The sequence below is a fragment of the Haliotis cracherodii genome, unplaced genomic scaffold (genome assembly GCF_022045235.1).
Source record: "Haliotis cracherodii isolate W230 unplaced genomic scaffold, xgHalCrac1.p SCAF_14, whole genome shotgun sequence".
In the NCBI taxonomy this organism is placed as follows: Eukaryota; Metazoa; Mollusca; class Gastropoda; order Lepetellida; family Haliotidae; genus Haliotis; species Haliotis cracherodii.
Genome location: NW_027266269.1, coordinates 17,408,987 through 17,422,381, shown reverse-complemented (window position 1 = coordinate 17,422,381; position 13,395 = coordinate 17,408,987).

The window sequence follows — 13,395 nt, the reverse complement described above, 5'->3', positions numbered from 1 at the left end:
CATATTAATAATACCACAAGAACTTCTAAAAGTGAGAATTAAATATTTCAGTTTTCGTTTTCATATTTCATCAGGATTCATATTGTGTATATTTGTATCGCGTGTTAAATGTTAAAGGTGTTATCCATTACTTGTGTCTACTTAGTCATCCGTCAACTTCTAAGTAATTCCTATCAAACTGTTGTTGTGTTTGAACCAGCTGCAACATAAAACGTCGAACCGATGGGTGAGACATGCACACAAAACATAAATACTTGCTTAGTCTGATACCGACATGAGGAATGTTTGAGGTGTTTAGTTAATAAATTCTCTACAAACAAGAACACACCACCGGATAATCTCCCTCCTTCAGCAAGCTAATGTGTATTAGCAATATCAACATCATAAGCTGAAAGCTGGGAATGGATGGCGCTTGAGCAAGAAAAGTTTCGACAAGGCATATAATTTCAATTTCTTTCAGAAGAGTTCTCGTCGACATGTTTAATAATATACTTACAATATTCCCACGTAAAACATGTTAAAATGAGAAGGAGAGGTGGGTATCCCTGTAACTGCTACATGCTCTCGTTAAGGATCACGGCCAGGCCGTATCCCTATTGCTGTCCATGAGGGTACCGGTACCATGTGGGGAAGTTGATGTTTCTGACGCAAGTGTTGGAGGAGACACATGTTCGCTTCGATCAGTACTTGATCCGAGAACGTTGGATGCTTGATACAGTCATGCCACGGGAAAATTTCTCTTTAGTCTTACACCTACCTAACCACCACCATTATTTCCAGGCTTAGTTATTAACTGTCAATTTTTATTTAAGGCTATGCGACCTTTTGTCCTGAGGTCAGTTATCGTGTCTCTTTTCGGTTTAGTCAAATCGTTTGCAAAACCATTGTTACTGTTCCACAGTAATATTTTCGTCAGTAAAGTCAAACCTGGCAATTAATGGGCTAGGCTTATCCCATTCACATCCTTGCCATCGATCCAATGCGTTAGGAAAAGGTCATTATTTTACCAAAACTTTCTTTTGACATGATCATTGAGAATGTTGATTACTTACTGTTTCAGGCATACCATTAAACTCAACGTTGCCACACCTAAACGCTTCTAGTCTATCGCTCTCTCTGCCTTGCTTGGATACCTCACTTATCACATCTTCAGGTTTATGGATGAGTGCATCGATATCACTGTATATCGTCATTTGTTCATGACTAATTCTCACAACATCTCTATTCATACTAGACATACATACATACATACACACATAGATACATACATTTCAGATGGAGGAGAAAACCATGTAGACGTCTGCCTGGTGTCAAGTGGAGCAGTGTCCTGATGGAGGAGAAAACCATGTAGACGTCTGCCTGGTGTCAAGTGGAACAGTTTCCTGATGGAGGAGAACATCATGTAGACGTCTGCCTGGTGTCAAGTGGAGCAGTTTCCTGATGGATGAGGACACCATGTAGACGTCTGCCTGGTGTCAAGTGGAGCAGTTTCAGATGGAGGAGAACACCATGTAGACGTCTGCCTGGTGTCAAGTGGAGCAGTTTCCTGATGGAGGAGAACACCATGTAGACGTCTGCCTGGTGTCAAGTGGAGCAGTGTCCTGATGGAGGAGAAAACCATGTAGCCGTCTGCCTGGTGTCAAGTGGTACAGTGTCCTGATGGAGGAGAACACCATGTAGACGTCTGCCTGGTGTCAAGTGGAGCAGTGTCCTGGTGGAGGAGAACACCATGTAAACATCTGCCTGGTGTCAAGTGGAGCATTTTCCTGATGGATGAGAACACCATGTAGACGTCTGCCTGGTGTCAAGTGGAGCAGTGTCCTGATGGAGGAGAACACCATGTAGACGTCTGCCTGGTGTCAAGTGGAGCAGTGTCCTGGTGGAGGAGAACGCCATGTAGATGTCTGCTCGGATCTGGGGTTGCTTTGAACTTATTGGTTTGGGGAGATGATGGATCCAGGCCCAATCATGTTACTAGCCAAAGCTCCTGGCTTGATCGCACATATGGTTAGCAGTGCATCAGCCCTGGTGACCCACGTAGCCCTCGGTTCATTCGATAGCATTCTAGGAACCCTCCTTCAACAAAATAATTACGGATAGGTTCATGAAGTATGTTCTACTGACCCCTACGAGAGGCCTGGTATTTTTCAGATATTTTATTGTGTGTTTCACACTTAAGTATCCGGGCCGGATCCAAACTGGGAAGGTATCAGGAAGGTTTCCGAAAAACGGAAACCTACACTTTTTTTGCTGCCCCTTGGGTCGCTGCTAACTCATGGAGTACAATGCGCCAATTGTTCAGTGCCAGGTTCGACGTCATCAATGTCTTTTTTGGGTGATGGCGGTGGATCGACCAGAACGATGGTCCTGTTCGTAACTTTCTCTACAATCCTGATGAACCTCCCCATAAACAACATTTCATCTTTCGTGCTTGGTATTTTTACCTTCTTGGGTAAAAAAGTTGATGACTCTGGTTTGTCTATTTAAATGCTCTAGAATAGGGTACCTCAGACTTGAGGTCACTGGACTTCAGCTCGCCACATTGTGGATGATGAATCAACAAATACAGATTAAAAAAAAAGCGACAAAAGAAAGTATAGGTTGTAATTTTCGTAAACACAGCGATAACTAGTGGAAAGTGGGTATTGGGAATATGACTGCCCAGGAACAGGTACCACAAAACACCTCACCCGAACGCGCCACCTTTGACGGCGCTCGTGCGGTGACAAAAAAATTGTGAAACAGGTTTCCCGCCTATGGCATTTAAACTGCACGTGCAAGTTAGCTGTATAAATACGTTCGTCTGCAGGGTATAACCACACGTGATGAAAGCACACACAAGAAATGCCACGACTGTCACAGGAGCAGAGAGAGAGAGAGTCATCGGTATGGCCGAAATGGGGGCAACACATGTCCAAAATGACAAAAGGTTTGGTTGTATACCATTGACAGTAGCCAGGCTGATTCATCGGTGCAGGCAGACCGGGAGGACACAGGACAGGCCTAGAACCGGACGACCCCGAGTGACAACACCACTGGAAGACGGTCAGATACGGCTCATTCACCTGCGAAACAGATTCGTAACGGCGACGGCGACGGCGACGGCAGCAACAGCGTTGGGACATCCCATTAGCCAACAGTGCTACGACGACTTCGTGCTGCTGGAATCCGAGCGTATCGTTCTTTCCGAGGAATGGTACTGACTGCTCAACATCGACGCCTGAGACTGCGATGGGCGAGGCAGGTTGGACGCTGGCAAGTGAGAAATTGGCGTCGAGTGCTGTTTACTGATGAAAGTCGGTTTAACTTGTTTCGAAATGACGGCAGAGAACGAGTTTGGCCCCGGCGTGTATTCGAGAGTTCCATCCATTCGGCGGGGGAAGTGTCATGGTGTGGGGCGGTGTTTGTGGAGATCAGAAGACTGATTTGATGATTATACAGGGAAACCTGAACGCTGTGCAGTACAGAGAACAAGTGTTGCAGCCAGTTGTGCTTCCGTTCTTACAAAACCAACAGCAGGGGACATTGTTTCAACACGACAATGCCAGGCCCCATACTGCAAGACTGACTCGGAACTTTTTAAACCAGCAGGACGTTGACGTTTTGCCCTGGGCTGCCCACTCACCCGATATGAATCCTATTGAACATCTGTGGGACCATCTTGACAGACAGATTAGAGCACGATATCAGCCTCCCGTCAACAGACAAGAATTGCAGCAGGCCCTGAAAGACGAGTGGCAACGGATTCCAGTCCACGTCATCAGAAGACTGACGTCATCGATGAGGCGGCGTATCACAGCATGCAGCATTGAGGCAGCTGGAGGCCATACACACTATTGAAATCAACTGTGTCGACAATGAACTTGTAGTGTAGTGTAGTTGGTGACATTTCAGATAACTTTTAAAAATGAAATTTCTTACCCCACCATTGTTTACCTTGAGCTTACATTTCCTGTGATTGCACAATTTCATTTAAACTGTGGTTGATCAGTCATTTGTTACCCCTCCCTAGATTATATTATAATTCATAACAAAACCTCTTCTTGTTATTTTTTTATCGATCATGGAACTCGACCTATACTTTCTTTTGCCGCCCAGTATACTATGTCACACGTCAGCATCCCCACAACAGACTCGACACAGTCGTATTCAACCTTTTACTTAGCCAACACATTTATAAGGTAGGGTAGGACATGCGTATTCGCTTCACGACAATCTGCGTCATCACTGATTTTCAGTAATCTGTTTCTATAAATGTCAGGGCTATTTTGCCTTTTACGCCTAATGATATCCGTGCCGGCAGATACTCGGAACTGGTGATCCTCTGTTCATAACCAACACGACCTTAAAGAGAAAAACTTGCACATGTGGTATTTGAAGCGGTATATGTCCTCGTTCGAGATGCACACACTAAGTATAACCGCTCACAGTCACCTGACTGCCAACCCTTACCCGGATTGTAACCACGTGATCAAATCTCAGTGATGTTTATCGATTGAAAGATGGAGTCTTGAAGAGCGCACTTAGCAATTTTGTCATTACTGTAAGGAATAATCCTTACCACTGGCATGGCTTGTTTCCATTTTGTAAGTATTAGAACATATGCTTGGTGAGGACATAGAAGTGTCATCGGAATACTGAAATCAGCTTTCATTGTGATACATTTGTTATGTATCCCACTAAATGAGAAATGGACAGAAGTCAAGAACAGTAACATTCCGAAACGACAGTCAAATGAGATTGGTACACGTCTTTTCAACTTCACATGCTTATGGCACATACCTGAGTTCTTCAGTGCGTGGTGTCAGTGTGCTCGCCAGGTTCAGGGAATCATCAAATGAAACAAATTCACACTTGTGCCTGACATAACTGATACATATCACCATGGTTACCGTGACACTGTTTTCCCGAGCCAAACATTCACAAGACTCACAGCAGTACAATGTGCAAAGTGTCGACAGTTTACTAACTTATTGGTATCCTGAAGTAAGTCAGCAACTTAATCGGGGTATATGTGTGTAGGGGAGGACGAGGGGAGGATATGTGTGTGTGTGTGTGTGTGTGTGTGTGTGTGTGTGTGTGTGTGTGTGTGTGTGTGTGTGTGTGTGTGTCTCTCTCTCTCTCTCTCTCTCTCTCTCTCTCTCTCTCTCTCTCTCTCTCTCTCTCTCTCTCTCTCTCTCTCTCTCTCTCTCTCTCTCTCTCTCTCTCTCTCTCCCAGCAAGGTATGACTGCATGTTTTAACTGTGGCCAGCAAGGTAGGGCTGTATGTTTTAACTGTTACCAATGGGAGTATGACTGTATGTTTTAACTGTGACCAGAGAGGTGTAGATGTATGTTTTAACTCTGACCAGTAAGGTATGGCTGTATGTTTTAACTGTTACCAATTGGAGTATGGCTGTATGTTTTAACTGTGACCAGTAAGGTATGACTGTATGTTTTAACTGTGACCAGTAAGGTATGGCTGTATGTTTTAACTGTTACCAATGGGAGTATGACTGTATGTTTTAACTGTTACCAATGGGAGTATGACTGTATGTTTTAACTTTGACCAGTAAGGTATGGCTGTATGTTTTAACTGTGACCAGTAAGGTATGGCTGTATGTTTTAACTGTTACCAATGGGAGTATGACTGTATGTTTTAACTGTGACCAGTAAGGTATGACTGTATGTTTTAACTGTGACCAGCAAGGTATGGCTGTATGTTTTAACCGTTACCAATGGGAGTATGGCTGTATGTTTTAACTGTGACCAGTAAGGTATGACTGTATGTTTTAACTGTGACCAGTAAGGTATGGCTGTATGTTTTAACTGTTACCAATGGGAGTATGACTGTATGTTTTAACTGTGACCAGTAAGGTATGACTGTATGTTTTAACTGTGACCAGCAAGGTATGGCTGTATGTTTTAACTTTGACCAGTAAGGTATGGCTGTATGTTTAAACTGTTACCAATGGGAGTATGGCTGTATGTTTTAACTGTGACCAGCAAGGTATGGCTGTATGTTTTAACTGTGACCAGTAAGGTATGGCTGTATGTTTTAACTGTTACCAATGGGAGAATGGCTGTATGTTTTAATTGTTACCAGAGAGGTGTTTATGTATGTTTTCACTGTGACCAGCAAGGTATGGCTGTATGTTTTAACTGTGACCAGCAAGGTATGGCTGTATGTTTTAACTGTGACCAGTAAGGTATGGCTGTATGTTTTAACTGTTACCAATGGGAGAATGGCTGTATGTTTTAATTGTTACCAGAGAGGTGTCTATGTATGTTTAACTGTGACCAGCAAGGTATGGCTGTATGTTTTAACTGTGACCAGTAAGGTATGGCTGTATGTTTTAACTGTGACCAGCAAGGTATGGCTGTATGTTTTAACTGTGACCAGTAAGGTATGGCTGTATGTTTTCACTGTGACCAGCAAGGTATGGCTGTATGTTTTAACTGTGACCAGTAAGGTATGGCTGTATGTTTTAACTGTGACCAGTAAGGTATGGCTGTATGTTTTCACTGTGACCAGCAAGGTATGGCTGTATGTTTTAACTGTTACCAATGGGAGTATGACTGTATGTTTTAACTGTGACCAGTAAGGTATGGCTGTATGTTTTAACTGTGACCAGTAAGGTATGGCTGTATGTTTTAACCGTCTTATGTTTTCCTTTTAACACTTGTTTTAGTTTTGCTTATTGGTTGTTTATCACCGCACTCAGCGATATTCCACCTGTATGAAGGTTGTTTGTACATAATCGAATCTCGACCAGACAATCCAGTGATTAACTTTATGGGCATCGATTTAAGCAAGTAGGATACGATGACAAGCGTCAACCAAGTCAGCGAGCTTCAACATCCGATCCCGTGCATACGACAAGCATAGTCGCCATTTACGGCAAGTATGGGTTGCTGAAGAATTCTAGCCCGAATTCTAGTTAAACTATTGTAGATAAAACATGTTTCGTCATTGAAATCCAAAGTGTATTTTTTCGGTTCATTGAGGTATGAATCGAAAAACCGATGTGCAAACTTTTGTAAGAATACTCGGATTCATACAGTTTGCACAATGCGTTTTCCATTCATGCCTCAATTAACCAAAAATAAATACACAGTCAATCCTCAAGTAAAATAAAACTAATATCTATTCGTTTATATTGGTAACCAAGGTTACGTTAGCAATTGTCCGTCTGTTAGCGCCTCCGTGAGGCAGCTGCAGGTCTAAGGGGGGGGGGGGGGGGGGGGGGGGAGGGCCAGTCACACCTGCAATCTACGTGGTGAGTGAGTCATGCATGTTGCCCTGAGCCCACTGACGTGTGTTTCAAATTGTTCATACGTACACTGCATAGTGTGTGAGAAACAGAGTGGCGAACACAGCAATACAACTTCCTATGACGAAGGCACTACGTGGTATTTACGAAAATCCAGACTATCAATTCGTCACATCAGTACATCGATCCACACAATTCGGATATGATTACATGCATCAAGTATGTAAGTAATAAGACGTAGAATATACTAGACAGGGGTGTTCTGTGGTGTAAGTAATAAGACGTACAATATACAAGACAGGGATGTACTGTGGTGTAAGTAATAAGTAGAATATACAAGACAGAGATGTTCTGTGGTGTAAGTAATAAGTAGAATATACTAGACAGAGGTGTGCTGTGGTGTAAGTAATGAGACGTAGAATATACAAGACAGAGGTGTTCTGTGGTGTAAGTAATAAGTAGAATATACTAGACAGAGGTGTGCTGTGGTGTAAGTAATGAGACGTAGAATATACAAGACAGAGATGTTCTGTGGCGTAAGTACCCAGACGTAGAATATACAAGACAGAGGTGTTCTGTGGTGTAAGTAATAACACGTAGAATATACTAGACAGAGGTGTTCTGTGGTGTAAGTAATAAGACGTAGAATATACACGACAGAGGTGTACTGTGGTGTAAGTAATAAGACGTAGAATATACAAGACAGAGGTGTTCTGTGGTGTAAGTTATAAGACATAGAATATACAAGACAGAGGTGTTCTGTGGTGTAAGTTATAAGACATAGAATATACAAGACAGAGGTGTACTGTGGTGTAAGTAATAAGACGTAGAATGTACAAGACAGAGGTGTTCTTTGGTGTAAGTAATAAGACGTAGAATATACTAGACAGAGGTGTTCTTTGGTGTAAGTAATGAGACGTAGAATATACAAGACAGAGGTGTTCTGTGGTGTAAGTAATGAGACGTAGAATATACTAGACAGAGGTGTTCTTTGGTGTAAGTAATGAGACGTAGAATATACAAGACAGAGGTGTTCTGTGGTGTAAGTAATGAGACGTAGAATATACAAGACAGAGGTGTTCTGTGGTGTAGGTAATAGGTAGAATATACTAGACAGAGGTGTACTGTGGTGTAAGTAATAAGACGTAGAATATACAAGACAGAGATGTTCTGTGGTGTAAGTAATAAGACGTAGAATATACAAGACAGAGGTGTTCTGTGATGTAAGTAATAAGACGTAGAACATACTAGACAGAGGTGTATTGTGGTGTAAGTAATAAGGCGTAGAACATACAAGACAGAGGTGTACTGTAGTGTAAGCTATAGGTAGAATATACACGACAGAGGTGTTCTATGGTGTAAGTAATGAGACGTAGATTTACAATACAGAGGTGTTATTTGGTGTAAGTAATGAGACGTAGAATATACAAGACAGAGGTGTTCTGTGGTGTAAGTAATGAGACGTAGAATATACTAGACAGAGGTGTTCTTTGGTGTAAGTAATGAGACGTAGAATATACAAGACAGAGGTGTTCTGTGGTGTAGGTAATAGGTAGAATATACTAGACAGAGGTGTTCTGTGGTGTAAGTAATACGACGTAGAATATACAAGACAGAGATGTTCTGTGGTGTAAGTAATAAGACGTAGAATATACAATACAGAGGTGTACTGTGATGTAAGTAATAAGACGTAGAACATACTAGACAGAGGTGTTCTGTGGTGTAAGTAATACGACGTAGAATATACAAGACAGAGATGTTCTGTGGTGTAAGTAATAAGACGTAGAATATACAATACAGAGGTGTACTGTGATGTAAGTAATAAGACGTAGAACATACTAGACAGAGGTGTATTGTGGTGTAAGTAATAAGACGTAGAACATACAAGACAGAGGTGTACTGTAGTGTAAGCTATAGGTAGAATATACAAGACAGAGATGTACTGTGGTGTAAGTAATAAGACGTAGAATATACAAGACAGAGGTGTTCTGTGGTGTAAGTAATAAGACGTAGAATATACTAGACAGAGGTGTTCTGTGATGTAAGTAATAAGACGTAGAACATACAAGACAGGGGTGTACTGTGGTGTAAGTAATAAGACGTAGAACATACAAGACAGAGGTGTACTGTGGTGTAAGTAATAAGACGTAGAATATACAAGACAGAGATGTTCTGTGGTGTAAGTAATGAGACGTAGAGCATACAAGACAGGGGTTTTCTGTGGTGTAAGTAATAAGACGTAGAATATACAAGACAGAGGTGTACTGTAGTGTAAGTTATAGGTAGAATATACACGACAGAGGTGTTCTGTGGTGTAAGTAATGAGACGTAGAGCATACAAGACAGGGGTTTTCTGTGGTGTAAGTAATTAGACGTACAATATACAAGACAGAGATGTTCTGTGGTGTAAGTAATAAGACGTAGAATATACAAGACAGAGATGTTCTGTGGTGTAAGTAATGAGACGTAGAGCATACAAGACAGGGGTTTTCTGTGGTGTAAGTAATAAGACGTAGAATATACAAGACAGAGGTGTACTGTAGTGTAAGTTATAGGTAGAATATACACGACAGAGGTGTTCTGTGGTGTAAGTAATAAGTAGAATATTCAAGACAGAGGTGTTCTGTGGTGTAGGTTATCAGTAGAATATACAAGACAGAGGTGTTCTGTGGTGTAAGTAATAAGACGTAGAATATACAAGACAGAGGTGTTCTGTGGTGTAAGTAATGAGACGTACAATATACAAGACAGAGGTGTTCTGTGGTGTAAGTAATAAGACGTAGAATATACAAGACAGGGGTGTTCTGTGGTGTAAGTAATAAGTAGAATATACAAGACAAAGGTGTTCTGTGGTGTAAGTAATGAGACGTAGAACATACAAGACAGAGGTGTTGTGTGGTGTAAGTAATAAGACGTAGAATATACACGACAGAGGTATTCTGTGGTGTAAGTAATAAGACGTAGAATATACACGACAGAGGTGTTCTGTGGTGTAAGTAATAAGACGTAGAATATACACGACAGAGGTGTTCTGTGGTGTAAGTAATAAGACGTAGAATATACACGACAGAGGTATTCTGTGGTGTAAGTAATACGACGTAGAATATACAAGACAGAGGTGTTCTGTGGTGTAAGTAATAAGACGTAGAATATACGGTAAGACTTCTGCCCATATCCCTTCTCAAAAATATGTATAATTAAAAGGTTTGGGCGTCAATGCATACATATATAACTATTGGAGATTGAATTCGGGTGGAAGTCTTTCCTTAGTTTTAATGTCATCCCTTGCAATCTGGCTTACACTCATTGTAAACCCTACTGTGAGGAGATACTCATACTTCTATACTTCTAAATTTGTATTTGGTGTTTCAAACGCCTAATGTTCTAAGACCGAATACAAGAAATGAAAGTTTTTATTACGGATGACAGAAATCGAACCTGTAACTATGGAATACTACAAGGGACATTGTCGCGTTGTCGCAATGTCGCGCTGGTATAGATTACTGCATATTTTAATATTTTAACAAAGCGCGACAACGCAAAAATGCGACAAATGGCAAAATGTCGCGTTGTCGCAAAGTCGCGCTTTGGTTAATTTTGAGACTTTTCGCTTGTCCAATTTTACATGTCATGAATCCAGTTGGTCCACGATGCACGCTTTGATCGAATTCCTTTTAAACCACGACACTTTCTTTGTATTGTTTGACTATGATGTCGCGTATCCTTGACGACGCTATCATCAGGTGGACTGAGGCCGTGAAGATGGTTTAAAACGGTTTATTCTCTGTAAAAGATATGAATGGAATCAATATCAATTGATGTTCAGTCGAGGGAGCAAGAAGGTCTTCCCTTGCCAGTGGTGTGACAAAACGTGGCATTTGAAAGTGTCCACGTCACACCCCAGGTATCTGCTCGAGACTGCTGGTAAGACAACCAGCAGGAAGTGTGAGAGATGAAGCGTACGTAAAAGGAAACAGAGATAACTCGTGGAATATTAAAATAACTTTAATAAGGCGCCATTAGGTATCTGTATGATTTCTTATCATTTATGTGGTGAGACGCTTTACAAGTTAGACAAACCACTTCTCGGGATCACTTGAGATTGTACGGCACCCTCGATACGTTCCCTCCCGTCAGGGTTTACAGTCTCGAGTAATCCCTGGGAGAAGTGGTTTCTCCTTCATATAAACTGTCTGCCTGTTATACATGCTCCAGCCGCACCCCCTTCAAGGGTTTCATTGTTTCGAGCAAGAACATCATCACACCCTTATTGAAGAAGATATAAAGGGATATAAAGACCACTATCGGTGCTGTTGGCATGCGTGTCATGGAGTCACCTGGCTGTAACATATATATATGTGGCCATGTCAGTGTTGGAAATAGACATCAGCCCGTAGGCCCGAGGCCGACATATTTGTTTTCGGGCTTTTATATTCAGTATGTCCTTATTGCAGTTTATTGTAAGCTATAAACATGGTAAATAAATCCTAGCACTGAGATTACTTCATGAAACTTGGTGAAACAAAATAACCTGGGACACTGCTTCGACAACTGGTCCATATCGGACATGTCAAAGAGCAAAAGAAAGACGTTTAAGGCAAATTGTAAATTTATTGAATAAAGTAATAAATAAAATCAACAAGCATATTTCTAAATATTATCAAACTTACATCTAAGGTAATTACTAGTTCCATCTTTTCGTGCGACCGTGTAATGTAAGTCGAACTGACATCTCGGCATTTGTCGCCTAAAGTGCTAGGCTCGGACACGATGCTTTATACCAAAATATATGCTTGAAAAATCTTTGTGACATGTCGTTACCTAGCACGATGTCCACAAAGTTCCATATTTTAAATAAAGGTCGCGATTTCCTGTTTAATAAGTTCACAATAACACAATTTAATCAAAGACTTTCGTCTTAATCTGCAATATATCATACGGTCTCCATTGATTTAATTTTATTGGCTGCCTTAGGTCATGTGCTTGATTTTGAATATTCTTATATTAGATTATGGCAATAGCATCATTAGAAACAATTTTCTATCCAATAAAATCGCATCTTACAACTGCGAAAATACTATTGGCGATGTTACCAGAGATGCTGACCAGAGATTTCTAACGAAACCAAACATCGAACAAATCTTTGCACGTGTAATTTATGCAAAGCTTCCAACACGGAGTTTTTTCTCGGTATTTTCTCATGTCACTGAGCGGAAAACCACTATTATCCGGATGATAGATCGTACTTAAAATTCTTTTTATAATCATTTTCCAACTACTTTAACGATGGATACTAAACAGAATAAGCTGGTGGATAGCTCTATCATGAAATCTTGATATCGCCGAAAATCGCCCTAATTTTCACGGCCTTGGGGGTTAATCTGGGCGTTATGAATGTGTTAGCTTAAATTTTTATCAAAAGGGAACTAAGTTAAGTTATCAATGCTTTATTTGAATAATGTGATTAACACAACGTTCATATTTATAAACAGTAGGATTAGACCTTTCAAATGGTGGATGACATGTAGTAGCAAATATGTTTTACCAGCTGATAATTTCCTTGATAAATGTAGGCTTCATCTATCACCACATAGGGGGCATGGTTGGCCCAGTCGTCTAAGGCGCCGCTTTTCCCTGTGCAGAGATGCGTCCCTTGGGCACGCCAGAAACCTATGATTGTGGTTTCGAATCCCGGTTCGCCCCGATTATGTTTTTTAGATAAGTCAGCATCAAACCCCTCCTCGTGGGTTTCATCGAAGTGGTAAACGTCTGAGACCTGCATCACTTCGGGCTTTCCTCCCACATTAAGCTGACACGCCATGATATAATTGTAATGCTGTTAAAAGCGGCGTTAAACCCAACTCACTCGCTATCACCACATAGTTTCTGGGAACTCGGTCTGATAGCAGTAAAAGCTTCTGGTTGACTGGTTGTGTTTCGTAATTAATAATGCAAGAGTGTGTCTCCTTGCTTCAGCTTAAATGTTTGTGTCTACAGTTTTTCCATTGGGCCTACAGTTATTTTTTTAAATGTGCTGGCCATCAAGGCTCTCGTTTTTCTCTGCTCAGTACCCAGCACTGCATGTTATTGTGTGCCATGTGTGCTATTTCAGAAACTCAAACCTTCTTTCCACGTGAAAAGA